This window comes from Helicoverpa zea, chromosome 2, assembly GCF_022581195.2.
Source record: "Helicoverpa zea isolate HzStark_Cry1AcR chromosome 2, ilHelZeax1.1, whole genome shotgun sequence".
In the NCBI taxonomy this organism is placed as follows: Eukaryota; Metazoa; Arthropoda; class Insecta; order Lepidoptera; family Noctuidae; genus Helicoverpa; species Helicoverpa zea.
The window spans coordinates 13,435,501-13,452,572 of NC_061453.1; the positions used below are offsets into that span (position 1 = coordinate 13,435,501).

Sequence of the window (17,072 nt, forward strand, 5' to 3'; positions counted from 1 at the left end):
CGAAAATCAAATAAAGATCCGGTTATCTATCTTCTGAGATTATTTAGCATAATATTTACATATTTTGTGTCATATTCTTTTGTTTTTATTAAGTTTCGCAGTAAAATGGCGGAGAAAAAGTTAATTAGTAGACGACTAATTGAATTACAATTCCCGAAAGATTTTAATTGGAATATTTTTTTGCGTCGAATTTTTATGTAACTGGAACGACCTTTGTTGAGCTAAAGAAGTTAATTTTGTGTTTAAATTATACAAGCAATATTGTTATGTTCTAATCTTTGCGTTTAATCTGTGGACCTAATTCCTCTCAAAGAAATGTACGTGGTTGATAATTTCTTACCTCAAAGCAAACGTTTATCTCAGTTACTTCCTAAACCCGCATCAAATGATAAATGATAATAATAATCGCGAAGGATATTTTAACCCGAAACCATTCGCGAAACCTTGTACAACGCCATCTATTATCAGCAACGCGAACTAACACAAAAGGTTGCACGCAAGCTGCTCCCCACCTACACGCACAGATCTAGGGAAAATTAGGTTCATATTTGGTAATATTTTCAGTCGCCTCGCGACCGGGCCCCCGAGAGCACGTCTCGTGGCACGAAAATTTTAAATTCTAAATCCGACACCGTGTTTGTTTTAAAACATTAACTGTAAAGACAAAGTTCCTTGTTGTTATAAATTTTGTTTTGTGACTTGTAATAAGTAGTTTTTAGATACGTGTTAGTAAAAGTGAAGTTAGGTTTAGGAAGTGTTTTTTGCCTTTCGATAGATGTGACGCTATGTCTCCTGTGAGATGATCGTAATTGAATGGATGTGTGAGACCCCGACATGGTTTTAAAAAGGTATGTATTGTCTTGAACCTTCTGCGTATAAATATTTGCATAAATTTACTATAAAGAAAAAATTACAAATGTATTTTTCTGCATGATTAATATGTTGAGGTCTGGTGACATTTATTATTGGAAGCATGGTGAATATTTTATGAAAATTTGTCTGCGTTCAAATTGACACAGCCGAGTTTACAACATATTCGAGCTCCAACCAAACAGATAATAATGTTTCTTTTTTTACATAAAATGGTACATTTTCCTCAATTAAATTTTATTTAACTCGAATTTCGATATTCTACATGTTTATCATATTACATATATGAAAATATCCTTCGTTAGCCAAAAAATGTCAGCATTTTGAATTAAGGAAGATATCATGAAAAGTATTTTCAGCCATAATCTTATAAATAAATTTTCGAATAAATTACCATTATTTTGTGAATGAGATGTGGGAGAACAAAATTTATGCGAGACTTTTCCCGACAATTTCCTATTTGGGTCAACAGTGTATCGGGTATTTTGTAACGAAACGAAACTTGTAAGAATTTTCGAGTGGTCTTTTGAGACGAATAGATTCTCTTTCCTGGATATTGGGAAGACAATTTTATAACATACGTTTTGACGTTTTGTAGTTCAGATATGACTTGCTGTATGTATTTTATAGTGAATTTTTCAAATGCATGTTTACTTTGGCAGTTTATTTTCTACACTACGGGCTATTATTTTGTATGTTTGAGCGCTTTTTTATGTTTTATAATTTTTATGATAAGAGGCTTTCGTACATATACGTCTTTAGCAAGGAAAGTGTCGAACTTCAGATCCATAGGTAGGACATTATAATACAATTGATTGTATAAAATCTGAGTAAAGCACATTCTGTGATCTCTTGTATTTTTAGACAAGGGTGACAGCGTAATAATGATATATACCTAATTATGTTATTTTTCCTTTTTTTATTTGCATAAACTGATGTTAATTTTTTTCTGTTTACTTCATTAGAAATAAGTAATTTGTAGTAGTATAACTTTACTTATTCACGTATTAAATTATTCAGAGGTCACAAAATACGTAGAGCGAATGTATCGAACTCAATTTGCAAATCATCGGTTAATATCTAGTTACGTGATTGGCCCGAAACATTTAGTTCTACGTGTTAATACAACGACCGAGCTCGCAATTATTGCTCCAATAGGATTATCTGATTCTACTCGGAACACCATCATTAATATAATGAGTTTATTCCCGATAAAACATACGGCTGATTAAAAAATATGAAAGAGAAATGTACAGTGAACAATGCAGAAGGATTTTACGCCAATTTAAAATCGTTTCGGATTTCTGAAAAGGCTCCGTTGTCGATTGCTTTTTGTCGCTTTTTTGGATCGGAGGACCAATTTCTGACAATATGGTGTGGCCGTGTAAGTGCTGGGAACGATGGACCAATTTTTGAAACTATGAAACGTCAAGGGTATTTTTAGCTCAAGATTTTTTTTTGGTCAATTTCTGCTCGGAGATTTTTTGTCAGAACTTTCAGAAAGTGAAAGTAACTTTGATTATTTTACACCCATGTACATATACTGCGGACTTTTATTGGCTAAAGAATTATAAAATTCGGATCTTTAGAACCCTACAGAATCAAAAACATACAAACCCTCTTCATAATATCCAAAAATAATAATTGATGTCATATTTGAAAATCCTTTTCCCATAGCAGTTTTATGGAATATCCTTTGATGTAAAGAGGTACCTAAATGCCTTTAGAAATTCTAATTAATTTCGTGTTTCCAAACATGTTTGCCTCTGGTTATTATTAAAGAAAATGCTTTGAAGACGCTTAAATATGGAATTAGGCTTCGTTGGTTTCAGTATTCAGCGCTTTATAATTCACAATTATATTTCCTGCTAATATTATTAATGTGGAGTTACAATGTTCTGTTTTATTCAGCGTTGGAATGAGATATTTTGTGTTGTCTTGTTTTAATTTCCTATTTATTTTAACAGTTCAGTTTTTATATGAAGACTGTATAAGTAAGTCAGTTTGCTTGTTGATTAGAAATGAACCCATTTTGTATGAAATTTTTAAGTACTAAAAAAGAAATAGAGTCGGTATTTATTGCTTGTCATCATTGAAAAAAAAAAAAACGTTGTGAACACATTGTTATAAAAGTCCTGTCGCACTTTACCACTAAGTTCATGTTCACCAGTTAGTAAATTATTTTTCTGTCTTCAATACGGGGCTGAAAAAAGTATAACACCGGTGTAAAAGTCTATGCAAACAAGTGACAAGCGTCGGTTGCTATAGGTATCCAAGAAAAGTAGATAAAACCAGTACATAGTTTATATAGGTTATAATTCCAGCGGAGTAATCAACAGCCATTCGTTTCCTACGTGAGAAGGCGAGATTGCCTTGCACAGAAACAATTACAGACAATAATGAGTACCTATAGATCTGTTGGAAAGCCAATGAAAGCCCTTCTTTATAAAGTAAGTCACTAGCTAGGTATTTGTTTCATCCGTTTCTCGAGAGAAATACTAACCGCAGACGAATAAAAGATGCGTGTATGTTGTTCTGATATATAAGCTATATTAATAAAAATTTTACTTATTATCTATATCACTAGTTTTTGTGCAAAAGCGGAACAAACGTCGATTGTCAAACGTCGAAAATCTTTCGCATTTAGAATATTTATAGGCTGCCCAACATAAAAGTGGCATATTAAAGTTTAAAGTTTAATCTTGGATATTTGTATATCTATCTATAATAAGAAGAGATCGTGGTAAAGTGGTCTCTCTGGTGCTACAAGAATAACCAGGAGTGGAACCGCGCTAAACAGTCAGCCATTAGTATAGATACAAAATCCCTAAGGAAATTGAATACCTACGTATGTTACGTAGCAACCCACGCAATTCTCAATAGTAGACTCACTTTCAATATCAACAAATATTCTGAAGTTAATTATAAGTGAATACAACATTATGTTTCCTTATTTAACAACTTTTATATCCATATAAGTATGTGGAGGTTTATTTGAAATTTGTTTTCTACTCACGAGTATTTCATTCTAATTATAGCATTTTTAAATTACCACAAGCAGGCAAAAATAAGTAAGTTTCATAATTATGTCAAGTAACGAAATAAGTTATTTAACATCTAAAATAAAACTAATATGTAGGAAAAAGATAACAAAGAATAAAATAACTAGACAAAGTACAAAGTTTGGTTTAGCCATGTTATAATTATTATGTACCCGTGCCAACTTTTTATTAAATATCTATGATGCTTTTAACAATAAATAACCGACTTCATGGGTTACTTGTAGTACGTAAAGCTATAACAAAAAAGTTCAGGTCAAATACATTTGGTATTCGATATAGAATACACCACATCGGACTGTCACCGACGGTAAAAAATAAATAACAAAACAAAATGTCCTATATTGATAAAAGAGGACATCACAATTTATTTTCACACTGCCAAGAAGTATCTACTTTCGTAACATTAGAAAGTTCAAACACATTTGTAGAACTTAGTGTTTGTCTTCGCACGTAAAGCTATTTATTTCGCAAGGGAAAACGAATAAAAGTGTGTGCGATACACGCATACGAACAATCTTTCGAAAAGATTTAATACTAGTTTTTTTCTGGCAGCCTGGGAATCACTTAATATGAAGTTAAGCTAAAAAAATGTATCATTAGCCTTGTTCAGATTTCTTTTGAAAACTAAAAAGTTTGAAGAGGACAATATATTATGTTTTTTGAATATTTTCTTGCAATAATATCTAAGTACTGAATACTTTAAATGTGACATACTTATTTATATCTTACTTAGCTGCCGCCACCGGTGTCACAAGCATTCTGAGGGAACTATTTCGAACGAACTAGCTTCATATTATTCACGTAAATACACCAACCGACTTGACTTCGTTTTTATTTCACATTGCCCATTTACCAATACCCAGTTTCCTTTACCATGCACGAGCAACCATTTATTTCTAGCCTGCAAACCACAATGGGTCCTCTAAACCGCTTCAATACAACATAGGACCAAAGTTAACAACAAAATTTCCTCTCACCGTTCCGTTTACTTAATCACATTGTGTTTGCACGCGTGCTTCTCATTTCCTACTTAATTGCTAGCTTCACTGTTTCTCTCCTCTATTCTATTGGGAACGGATAACGTTGTTTGTTTCAGTATCTTACGGGAATCATGCTGGTGTAATTTTGGCCATATTCGCTCCCTCAATCGTGGTCAGACACCGTGTCATGAGGTTTCTAAAAGTTGTAATATAATCTTTTGTTGCCAGAATGAGTAGGTATTGTGTTTCCTTCTATTATTTTTCAAAGGAAATTCACACGTAACAATGTTTCATGTGCAACATAAATCTTCGTCAAATTCCAAAAAACAAAAGAGACATTGTTTAAATTCCGCGACGAACGAAATTCAAAGCATCATTTGGAAGTATTGTTAGCTACGCAAATAAAGACAGAAAGGACCAAAACACGCCTCGAAGGACTGAATCACTGTGAATTAAACAACAAAAATACGGGAACATTTCAAGCGGAATTCTGTACAGAATTGTCGATTGAGTGCATAAATCTTTCTGTCGAGCAATTAGAGTTGGAGCCTGAAAAAAGTACTTGGCACTGATTCTTCGCTAAATGCGAGTGTACTGAGCACTTTGACGTTAATGTTCCTTGTATATTCATTCTCTGATTGGTGATATTGTATTCGACTGTGTCCTCGATTCGTTCAAGATTTATCTCGTGATGTATTTTCTCCTCTCATATCGAACAAGCAAGCAAGGGTGTAATGTCTGTATCACTTCTCATAATACAATTTAAGTGAAATATACTTAGCTACTTATCAAGATCAATGTTTCGAAAGCCTCGATACGTGGGCGGCGTGTAAATAAATTTAATTTGTTTCTTAGAACTGATTGACGTCAATTTGTTAAATGCTATCTTGGATCCTTTAAGCTTTTAAAATTAGAAATTCCTGTGTAAATACTAAATTTAATTATTTTTGATTTTGCCTTGTATTATATAACATAGATTATAAGGCCTGTATTTTGTGATATGATTTTTGGACATCATTCAATGACTCTCAAAGATGTAGAGGGTATTTTGTTTTTATTGCATAGGATTTCATTGCAAGCTGCGATAATTCTTCCAAAGAACAGGCTTATAAAGACACTTAAACATAATCAAACTTTCCAAATCTGCAGTCTTAATTTAAGCCTTCTAGATACAAGAAATATCCTCCTCCAAACTTGGGTCCAGTGATTGAGAGCTCAGCTACACACAATCTGTCATGTTCTTCAGTGACATCATCAATATTAATAGAATCTGGCCTCTTTATTAATATTCTGGCAGCGGATCTACTTTGTAGTCTCCTCGTTTGCAAGCCTCGGCCCAAATCCTTCATATTTTTAAGGATTTAGAAGACATCCTTTATGCACAATGTTTTGTTTCCAAAGTGGATGAACGGACTATAAGACAAATTGTATGAAAAGAAAATTTTTCTCGTTACGTTGGCATTAAATTGGATGGAGATCTGATTAGAAAAATAAATGTTTATGTAAAGGTATTGCTGGATGAAGGGACTTTGTATTGTAAGCTCGGAAAATTCTGTTCGTTAACTGAAGATAAAAAATAAATACCTAATCATGAAAATAATCCAAATATATTTCTTCGAAAAAATTGAAATTGAAACTTTTATGCAAATATAAACTACGGTTCACTAGCTCCACTTGAAACCAAATAAATGTTCAGTATTTAATTAATAGAAAAAAGTAATCAAAAACGAACTTTTATTTAAACCGTGATCAACATTTAAAATTCGGTTATTTCCAATTCTCACTTCAAACTGTGAACGGTTTACGCTTAAACGCAAATAAAAGAAAAAAGAGAAAATTCAATTTTAAACGATTCTGCGAATCGCTATTCTGTGATCCCCCGATTTGCTCCCCTCTACAAAAATAATCATTTGACGTACAAAATAAGTTCAAATCGGAGATTGAGATGATCTTATATAAATAAGGTCCATTTTTTTCTTATTTATTGATCTGTTAATTCATTGCCTTTCAATTTTTGTGGGGGCTTAATTGGATGGAGTTCATTGTGAATGTCCATCCATCAGTTCAGTTCATTTTTATTGGCAAATCGCTCTTTATGATTTGATTGATGATCTCCATGGCTTTTAAAGCGAGTCATTCTATTTATTTTGAATGCGAATGGCAACCAGTGAATTAATAAAATGGAACTCATAAAATAGATTTAATCCTTACTAATATTATAAGTTCGAAAGTAGCTCTGTCTGTTTGTTCCCTTTTCACACCAAAACTGCTAAACCAATGTAAATGAAATATACTACATATGTAGTCAAAGCTTGGGTCAGGACATAAACTATTTTTTCTGAATATAAGAAGAATACACACGCGTACTTTTTGCCCGACTATTAATATATCTATAAAACCTCAGAAAACATCCAGCTTTAAACATTTTATTAGTTCCCTTTACTACTAAAATTACCAAAAACTTTCGCAAAACCTACATTCTACATCAAGCGCGAGGAACTACATTATTTATTCAGCACACTCATCACGTACATTACAATTTATTTGAGCCGAAAAATCTAGACTGTGTACAAGGGACATAAAGTCTAACATTTTATTATCCTAGACAAATCTCTACTATATCGTAAAACGTGTTAGTTTTTAATAAAATCTTCTTCTTAATATATTCGAGGGGTTGTTTTATTAGTTGTAGTATAGTAGATTTATTTAGAGTTCCTCAATAAATTGTGTTGCTTATAGTTTTTGTTTCATTGAAAATTGTGGGGTGAATTGGAATAGAGTGTGTGGATTTTTTTTGTTAAGAGATGTTTATGTCTTTTTTATAAATTAATATCTACTATTCTTTCTTTAACGTAATGTTTTATTTGTACTTTTTCAATGCTTCAATTGGATTGTTTATAAATAAAAGTTTTTTTAGTGTTTTATGTAACATAATTCTTGTGTTTTTGTTCTGTAAATGTTATTATGTTTTGCTTTGTAAATAGTAAGAGGTATTTATGTAAATTTTTAGTAAAGATGCCTATTTCAGTACCGTTCTTCTTTATGTTGATAACGTTACAATTTCTTAAAATATATCTACGGAAACCTATACTACTGTCCACGATTTTTGCAAACGACCAGTCTATTAACGCATGATAATGTCATAAACCTTCAAACTTCATAAAACACAAAAAAAATCTAAACCCACTGCCAACCTAACTTAAAAAACATTTTGTGTACATTCGGTAGGAAAGTCAGAAAATGTACTAACACAAATATACCGAGCTTACACATGCGGGTTGCTGAAAGCTAGCAACGAACTAAATAAAAAGAATCACTGTCATGTATTTTCATAGGAAAACTGGAAACTAAGTTTTTGGCGTTTAAATTATTAACGTCGGTCAGTTTTGTAGTGTGAAAAATTAAAGTTATTTTGGCTTGAATGCTTGTGGTCGGTTGTTTTAAAGTGGGAATGTATGTTGTACAATGGTTTTTGGTTAACGAGAATAAATAGTGGTTCTAAAACTACTAAGTGCCGATATGACTTTTCTGGGTTATTGTACGTTTTCGAATACTCGTACTCTTATTTACTGCATTGTGAAAATATTGTTAAGTGTTGAAGATATCTATCGGATCTTTTGAGAAATTAGTTTACTAACGAGTATTTTGTATTTGAAAAGTAGGTATCTGAATGTATGTTACAAATTCTCTAAATTACTTTGAAAGCTTCAGTCCAAAGATTGCACAACACCGCCATCTACACATTCGGAGACGCAACTTTCATCAACTATCCTGCATCGCACATGCAGTGTTCGCGCGCACAGTGAACACAGATAGATCACCCCGACAACAACCGTCGGGCAGTAGCCCACCGGACAAAAACACCTGTCCGGTCAGAGGATCCTCCCATTACTGCGAGGTATGATGAGCTTTACTCTCTACTCTCATACCTCCACATTGCTATCTATAAAAGGCAACCAAAAACATTGGTCTTTTACCTAAAAGACCACTATATTATCCAACTATTTTACAAAGTATCACTCTAGTTTTTCCACTAAAAGCTCATTTTGAACATCTCACAAGTTGTGAGCAATGGACTGTACCAAGAGGTTTTCCTTGTACTCTAGTATTCAGAGAATATCATATTTATTATAAATGTTCCGTCTGTCTATCTATGTATGTGTGTGTATATAGCATGGAGAACAATATGGCTAGCGGAGGTGCTATAACGGAAAATTGTCTAAGAAAGTAGCGCGCCAAAATGCGGGTGAGCGTCGGACGAGGAACGTTAATGTTTTCGCCCTTATACGCCTTCTTTGGACGCGAACATTTTTTGAAATATCAAAAATCGTTGACAGATGTCTCAAAAAACCCAAACGCCTTGTTATTAGTTCACTCGTAACTGACAGTTTTGGTCATGCTCACTGTACGAATTTGGCCTAGAAGAAGGCTCCTGACGTACCTGCATTATGGGATCTCCGCTCATCTTTCCTTACTCCGTTATATAAGGCTTCAGTATTATCATTGTGTGCGCTTCATTGAGTAGCAAGAAGGTTGAATTTGTTTCCTGTCTTTGTATTTTGATTAGCTATTGAAATGGATTCAGAAATATGTCTTCTTGTCAGACGTGTATGACAATTTGTTAGGAAGATGTTCGTTGAATATTGATGGTAAGGGGAATTCTCAAAATAATGTTTTGTCTTTATAATGAATGCTAATATTGAAGCATTCTTATTGGTAGTGTTATATACGTCGACTTCACCGATATTCATCGATAATATTGATTATATATTTTTTCCACAATAATTAGTGTTTTATGGACACTGATGCCGTTTTAAGGGACGAAGTATGTATGGAAGAGGAGAAAAATTAGGATCAAGCGGATGGTGATGATGATGATTTGACTTGCAATCTATATTTAATCATTTGTAATTTATACAATCAATAGAAACAATATTCCATTCGCTTCTCCCTTAAATTCAGAAAAAAACATTTCAAGCTGTGAGAATTTGAGGGTACAACGGCAACCCTTAACAAGTTGTAAGCAACGGTGTGGTGAGAGTGGCGAGTCTTGTAGCTGTAAACTAAGCACTTCTAATGCTGACGTCATTCTGAAACGTATCTAGAGTTCTTTATCAAATTAAAAACCACGGATTTAAAAGTATTATTTAATATCCGTCTGAAGGATTTCATCTGTCAATATACAATATAAATTGCGTGACAAATCTATTTAACCAAAGTTAAGTAGCAGTAATATTTTAATCAGGAAAAAGATATTTTGTAATGTTAGTCCAACAAATACCAATGTGAGATGACTGTACAGTTAAATATTCGAAAGGGTTCTTTCGTAGTAAAACGGGATTAAATATATTTTCATATAATAAATAAAATATATAAATAAAAAGCAGATTAAACAAAATGTTTTCATTACTTTACTCCAACAAATACAAATATTTCGTTTCTAATGATGACATAGAATTAAATAAACTGACTATAAACTTTCTTTCGCTTAAACCTTAGGAAACATCCCTATATATCGATTGCAGCAAGATACAGAAAGCACAAGGTCCATTTCTCGAGCCGACTAGAATAACTAGCACTAGTGCTACATGTATAGATAACATTTTTACAAACTTAAAACCTTTAAACAAACATATTTTAAATGTGTTAGATTCTGATCACTCTGGTCAATTAGTTACCTTTCCCATGAAAACTATCAGAGCTCAGAGAAAAAATGTAAGTTTTATTCCTGTAAACAAACATCGGTTGGAACATTTTAAAAATAACTTGTTGAAAAACTGCCTGAATTGCCCTATCATGATAATCCTGATCAAGCTTACACCCTTTTATTCAACTTAATTAATTGTGAATTTAAAAAAGTTTTTACTACTAAGTCCATATCTGTTTGTGATCAGGTAACATTTAGTGATTGGGCAACGCCGGGTATTTACAAAAGTAGACAGAAGTTATTTGAATTATACTATGAAAGATCATTCAATCAAGATGAAACATTTAAACAGTATGTTAAAAACTATTCAAAAATATTTAAAAGAGCCTGCACCTCCGCTAAATCAATACACATAAAACAGAAAATAAAAGCTTCTGGTAATAAAATTAAAACTACGTGGAATATAATCAATTCAGAAATAGGCCGATCCACTGTACGGAATCGAGACTTCCACTTAAAAATAAACAATGTAGACGTTAAGTCGGACTTGGAGGTAGCATCTGAGTTTGAAAATTTTTTCACCAATATCCCTATTTTAACAACCAGAACTCTTATGTCGTCTTCCAGTTCGGCTTTTACAATATTAAAAAAATGTGTTGCGGAATGTGACAAAGGTTTTGAATTCTCAGTTGTTAGCTCTAAGGATATTATTCAAGCGTATAAAGATCTCGATGTAAAAAAGACTGCTGACCTTTGGGGATTGTCAGTTCAGATAATCTCATCGATAATTGAAATAATTTCACCTTATTTAGCAACTGTGTTTAACTCTTGTGTTGCATCTGGTGTTTTTCCTGACTTGATGAAACTTAGTAAAGTAATTCCATTGTTTAAATCTGGTAGTACAACCGATCCATCAAATTTTCGGCCAATTTCAATTTTACCCACTTTGAGTAAAATTTTTGAGAAGTTAATATTACGTCAATTGTTGAGCCATTTTAATAGAAACAACTTGTTGCACACTAAACAATTTGGATTTACCAAGGGTCGTTCTACTACGGATGCGGGCGTGGAATTGCTTAAAAATATATTCGAGGCCTGGGAGGATTCGCAGGATGCGCTCGGTATTTTCTGCGACTTGTCCAAGGCTTTTGATTGCGTGCACCATGATATACTCATCAGGAAACTTCACCACTATGGTATCAAAAATAAGGCTCTTGACCTTCTGACTTCTTATTTGCATAATAGAATTCAGAAGGTAGATGTCAACGGTAAGAGGTCTTCTGGATCTACGGTCACCATGGGGGTTCCACAGGGTTCAATTCTAGGCCCTTTTTTGTTCCTTATTTATATTAATGACCTCCCTTATCACATAAGGGATAATCACAAGATTGTGTTGTTTGCCGATGATACTTCACTCGTTTTTAAAATCAAGCGCCAACTCGACAATTTTGACGAAGTTAACAATGCACTCTCTAAGGTTGTTCATTGGTTTAATGTCAATAATCTTCTTTTAAATGAGTCTAAAACGAAGTTAATTAAATTCTCAACGCCCAACGTAAGGCAGTTACAAACTAATGTACAACTAAATGGAGTAGAGTTGAAGCCTGTTGAGTCAACGGTATTTCTTGGTTTGACCGTTGATTCCAAACTCCAATGGGGCCCACATATTGTTAAACTGTCAGGAAAACTTAGTTCCGCCGCCTATGCTATTAAAAAGATCCGTCTAATCACCGATGTGGACACAGCCAGAATAGTTTATTTTAGTTACTTTCATAGTTCAATGACGTATGGGATCCTCCTTTGGGGAAACTGTGCGGATGTTGAGACTATATTTATTTTACAGAAAAGAGCTGTTCGAGCCATTTATAATCTGGGTCCAAAAGTTTCTCTCAGAGAGAAATTCAAAGAAATAAATATTCTGACTGTTGCCTCTCAATACATTTTTGAAAATTTAATGTACGTACGTAAAAACATAACTGACTTTGTTCAAATGTCAGATGTTCATAGCATAAATACTAGGAATAAACATAATCTTGCTGTACATGCTACTCGCCTCCACAGAGTAAGCAACTCGTTCATGGGTCAATGTATACGCTTTTACAATAAACTTCCCAAAGCGGTTCGTGATTTGCCTATCAAGAAATTTAAAAATCATATAAAATCCAAACTTTTGAAAAAAGGATATTACAAAATATCTGATTATTTAAATGATAAAAAAGCTTGGGAATGAGCTGCTCGCTTAGTGAGTGATATCTTTTCAAATGCCTGTGCATTGTTACTTTTGACATTTAAATATATATTATCATTAGATAACATTTTATTAATGACATTGTTTATTGACATTTATATACTATAATTGTATTTTTTTTTTTTTTTTTATTATTATTGTGAATGTGAGTATCGTGTATGCGAGAAACATTATATATTCTTATAACATAAATACTGTCTGGCGGGTTTGAGTATTTTTGAATGGCCTACGCAAATGTTCTGCAGATCTGGTATCGTCGTGTGACAGGTCGTTGAGCTCCCTAAGATATGGTTTGAGCTACACGACGACTGATGCATGCGTGCGTCTGTTGGGACTGGTCAGCTCCAGCCTGATGTGGCTCTTTCCTCAAAAGGCCATTCGAGACCGCGTACATGGTGACACTCACACATGATATTACTTGATTTATAACATGTTTGGACTTTAAAAGAGACTATGACCCTTGAGTTTGTTTCGGCGTTTCTTCTCAGGGATCAGTCAGTTAGGAAATGCCGACCTCAGCGTTCTTAAAATGACGTGTAAAAGTGATGTAATGTCCAACTTGCAAAATAAACGATTTCATTTCATTTCATTTCATTTCTGTATATTGACCCGAACGTTGTCGTTTGACATCAGTTCCGCTGTATCTTCCTGTATTCTTCCGGAGTAAGCCATTTGTTACTGATACTTTGTATCATGGTGGCTATAGTGAATTGCTAGGAGAATCTTTGATCTTTATTATTCGAATAACCTCAAATTGCCAATGTATATAAATATAGATACGAAAGTGCTTAGACAAGAGCTCCAGAAATATGTATCCCCATGCAAGGATATTGTTCTCATGAGACAGTTAAAACTATGGGAAACAAATAAAGTTTGTAAACCTATATCTACTCAATACTACTACAAATTACTACTACTAAAATAGAGTAACTACTCCGCGAACGCAAATGAAGTCGCGGGTGAAATCTAATTTAAATACAAATTGTACTCAGTACAGCTGTCATTGCTCAATCTACAAGGTAAATCACTGTTCAGCTTAACCGTCACATCTGTGTTAAGACAAACATTAGTATACGGAAAACAGCTAATGTCAAAATAAACAAAACAGCATCAAATCATTTCCCAACAAAATTCCCATTACACATGGGCACCAACGTCTCATCTATAAGTCTTTCGACCCTAACATACCCGGCGACCTAACACACTCCGCGACCCATGGAGAACAGAATGACTAGCGGAGGTGCCATAACGTATAATCGCCTAAGAAAGTAGCGCGCCTAGTGTGAGCGGGGGACGAGGAACGCTACTGTCTTCGCCTTCAATACGCCTCCTCTGGACCCGATCAATTTGGTAATACCAAAAATCGTTGACAGATGTCTCAAAGAACCCGAAAGCCTCGTTGGTCCACTTGTAATTAATCGTTTTTGTCATACCCAGCATACGAATTCGACCTAGAAGAAGGCGCCCGACCTGCATGCATTATTGCATCTCCGCTATCTTTCTTTGTTCCGTGCAGCGACCCAACACACTCCGCACCCGGCACGTACGTAACACGTGCTCTCACCTCATAGGACCGACCAATGGATCGCACATTGCTCTGAATACTTGCGAACACTTGTGGGCAAAAGGTGTGTAAAACGTGGCGAAAAAAAGGGTTTAGAACGTGCGAAAGAATATTTTATAAAAAATTGGAGGAATATTAAAATTGAGAGTTTGTTTGTAGCTCCTTTATGTAAGTCTGTTGATTCGCTTAAAATGGAGTTTGATGTCGAAAACTAGTAAAGTGTGTAAGCTGCTTATTATCTGAACGTGAATAGTTTCCTTGGGTCGTGTTGGGAACAGCTAGTAAGTAGTCTTCATATCCTAAGAAAACAGCCTCAAATATATAAATCTATCTTTCCTAATAACCTAAGCATGTTGAAATATGGTTAGTCTTTTCGAAACAGTAGAACGAACAGAATCAGACCCCAAATAATATTATTACAATTTAATATCGAAAACGTGTCCATCCCGTCCCCTCTACCCATTTACCTCGGACCCCAAAACAATATCCCTACCAATAAAACCTTCAAAACGTTTATCAAATAAAATTGAAAACGAAAATACATACATAAGCCTTCGTATTGGACGCCTAATCTCTTACATCCCTTAATAATGAATACCGATTTATATCAGTTTTATTTGGACCAGTTTTACCAAATGCGTTACAAAAGGAGGTAATATAATATTGTATAGCTTTATGAGACTCGTTTGCATATATTACCATTAATTGCACAAATAAATGATTTTAGCATCGGATAATGGTAATGGAGGGCGTACGTAAATGATTTTAATGTCATAAAGATTTTGTTTTACGGTGTACGGTATTACTGGTTATTGGTTGGTTTATTGTTATTTTTTTGGATGATTTACGGTCAGTTTGATTGTGGTTCTTAAAGGGGCTCTTTTCAAATGGGGCCTGCATAATAACTTTCTGGGGAAATAATAGGTAGGTAGGGTTATAAGACTTAATTTTCAGAGATGAATAGTCGCAAACTACAGTAGATAAAAAAATGTTGAGTTTTGCAATCCAGGTTTGTCCTCATAAGAAAATATACCCAAAATCAATATCAAAATGAACAAAAATACTGTTGCCGTAGCAAAATATTGAATATTGTAACAAAAATCAGCAAAAAAGAAAAAAGTAACACATTTGAAAAGACAAAACAGGTCAGGTATCTCAAGGACATATTCAGGTCAAAACACATTTTACCTTCGAAAAGAAAGAAATCGACGCACGTGAAATGGTACTACAATTCTTCAGAGTTCATTGAACTCTCTCAAAGGAAGATTAGCCTTGAGTTCAGATCTGTGAGGCACTTCAATCAGAGAAGTTATATTTTAACTGTCTGATAGGCGGGGTTTTTATCCTCTGAAGATATTATATTTCAAGTATTTTATCCTGACTTGTAAAATAATGATTGTGAAAGTGGGTTCGTTTGTTTTTTTTATGCTATCACGGTAAAATAGCCAGGTGAACTTATTTAGTTTTTAGGGTGGCTATAAAGCTGACTTTGGAACATCTTTGGCTATCGTTACGGGTAGTGAGAAGCCAGAAAGTCTGAAAACCAGTCTCATCAAGGGGTATTGAAAATGAATATCAGAAATCTTCAAATATGGTTTTTTCGCGGGGTTTGATCGAACCTACTTAACGCTATACGCTTGACGCTATATGTATACTTGTCTCTTTGTGTCTTTTTATGTTCTGGAGTCACAGTTACTCTTTCAGCAAAAGCTAAAGCACTGGTACTCAGCTATATCCGATTAGACTGGAAGCCGACCCCAACATAGTTGGGAAAAAGGCTCGGAGGATGAGACACAGTTACTCTTTCGAATAATCCCATAGCCCATAGGTACCCTGAAAACTCATAAGTCTGGCAAGAAATATATACAGAAGGCAGGTGAAACTGCGGCAAGTAGTTAGTATTAGATAAACAGTGTTATCTACTTGTATTACATAGGTATATAATATCTGTTACACGAGTAAGTTGTTTGAAGTGGCTGTCAAGAGATTTGGGTATGTGTGAAAGACGATAGTGTATTCCCTTGATGTCGGATTATTCTAAGCCTGTCTTTCGTTTATTTCTTTAATGTATGAACAATTCTCTTTATTTTCTTGTATGTTCATATTTTGAGGAGATTTCTATTTCTGGATTGCTTACTGGTAGTTTGCAATCAGTTCCTTATCAGTTCTCAATTATTTTTATAAAAATCTGTTTAATAAAACTTTTTTTGGATAAATACTTAACTATTTTTTCATTAAAAATTGTGAATAAAACTGCCTACAATTATATACTTTCTCCTAAGTCTGACTATGCTGAAAATCGTTCAGCCATTGCGCAGAATAATACATACATACAGGTCAAGCCGAGAACCTCCATTTTTGAAGTCGGTTAAAATCCTTTACTTCCTTAGAATCGATTATCCGAAACTTACAAAAACCAATCACGGTTTATCTATCGTGATAATTGTAAAACTCTAATTTCGGATCCCGTCGAGATCCAATTATGAGGAAACAATTGGCCGATTGAAACGGTCCGGCGGACCTGTGCGGTTGGTTGGAAGCAATCGATATGATTGGTCGACGGTCTTGTGATTGTTTAGCGAAATTATGACAGTTTTGCAATGAAATTTCATTGGTCGCTGGTGTTTTTAGGAAAGAATGCTGGATTAGTGATCGATTTTCCTTCACTCTCTCTTACATAGGATTCCTTCACCAGACTGTA

At 34.1% G+C, this 17,072-nt stretch overlaps 1 protein-coding gene across 1 annotated transcript in view; it reads left to right on the forward strand.

Moving 5' to 3' along the window:
• The first annotated feature begins 581 nt into the window (after window positions 1-581).
• LOC124643338 (neuroligin-4, Y-linked-like) overlaps window positions 582-17,072 on the forward strand; it is a 74,133-nt gene continuing 57,642 nt past the window's right edge. The window contains exon 1 of the mRNA XM_047182288.1: window positions 582-848. The gene's annotated coding sequence lies outside the window, so the exon portion shown is untranslated. The remainder of the gene's footprint in view (window positions 849-17,072) is intronic.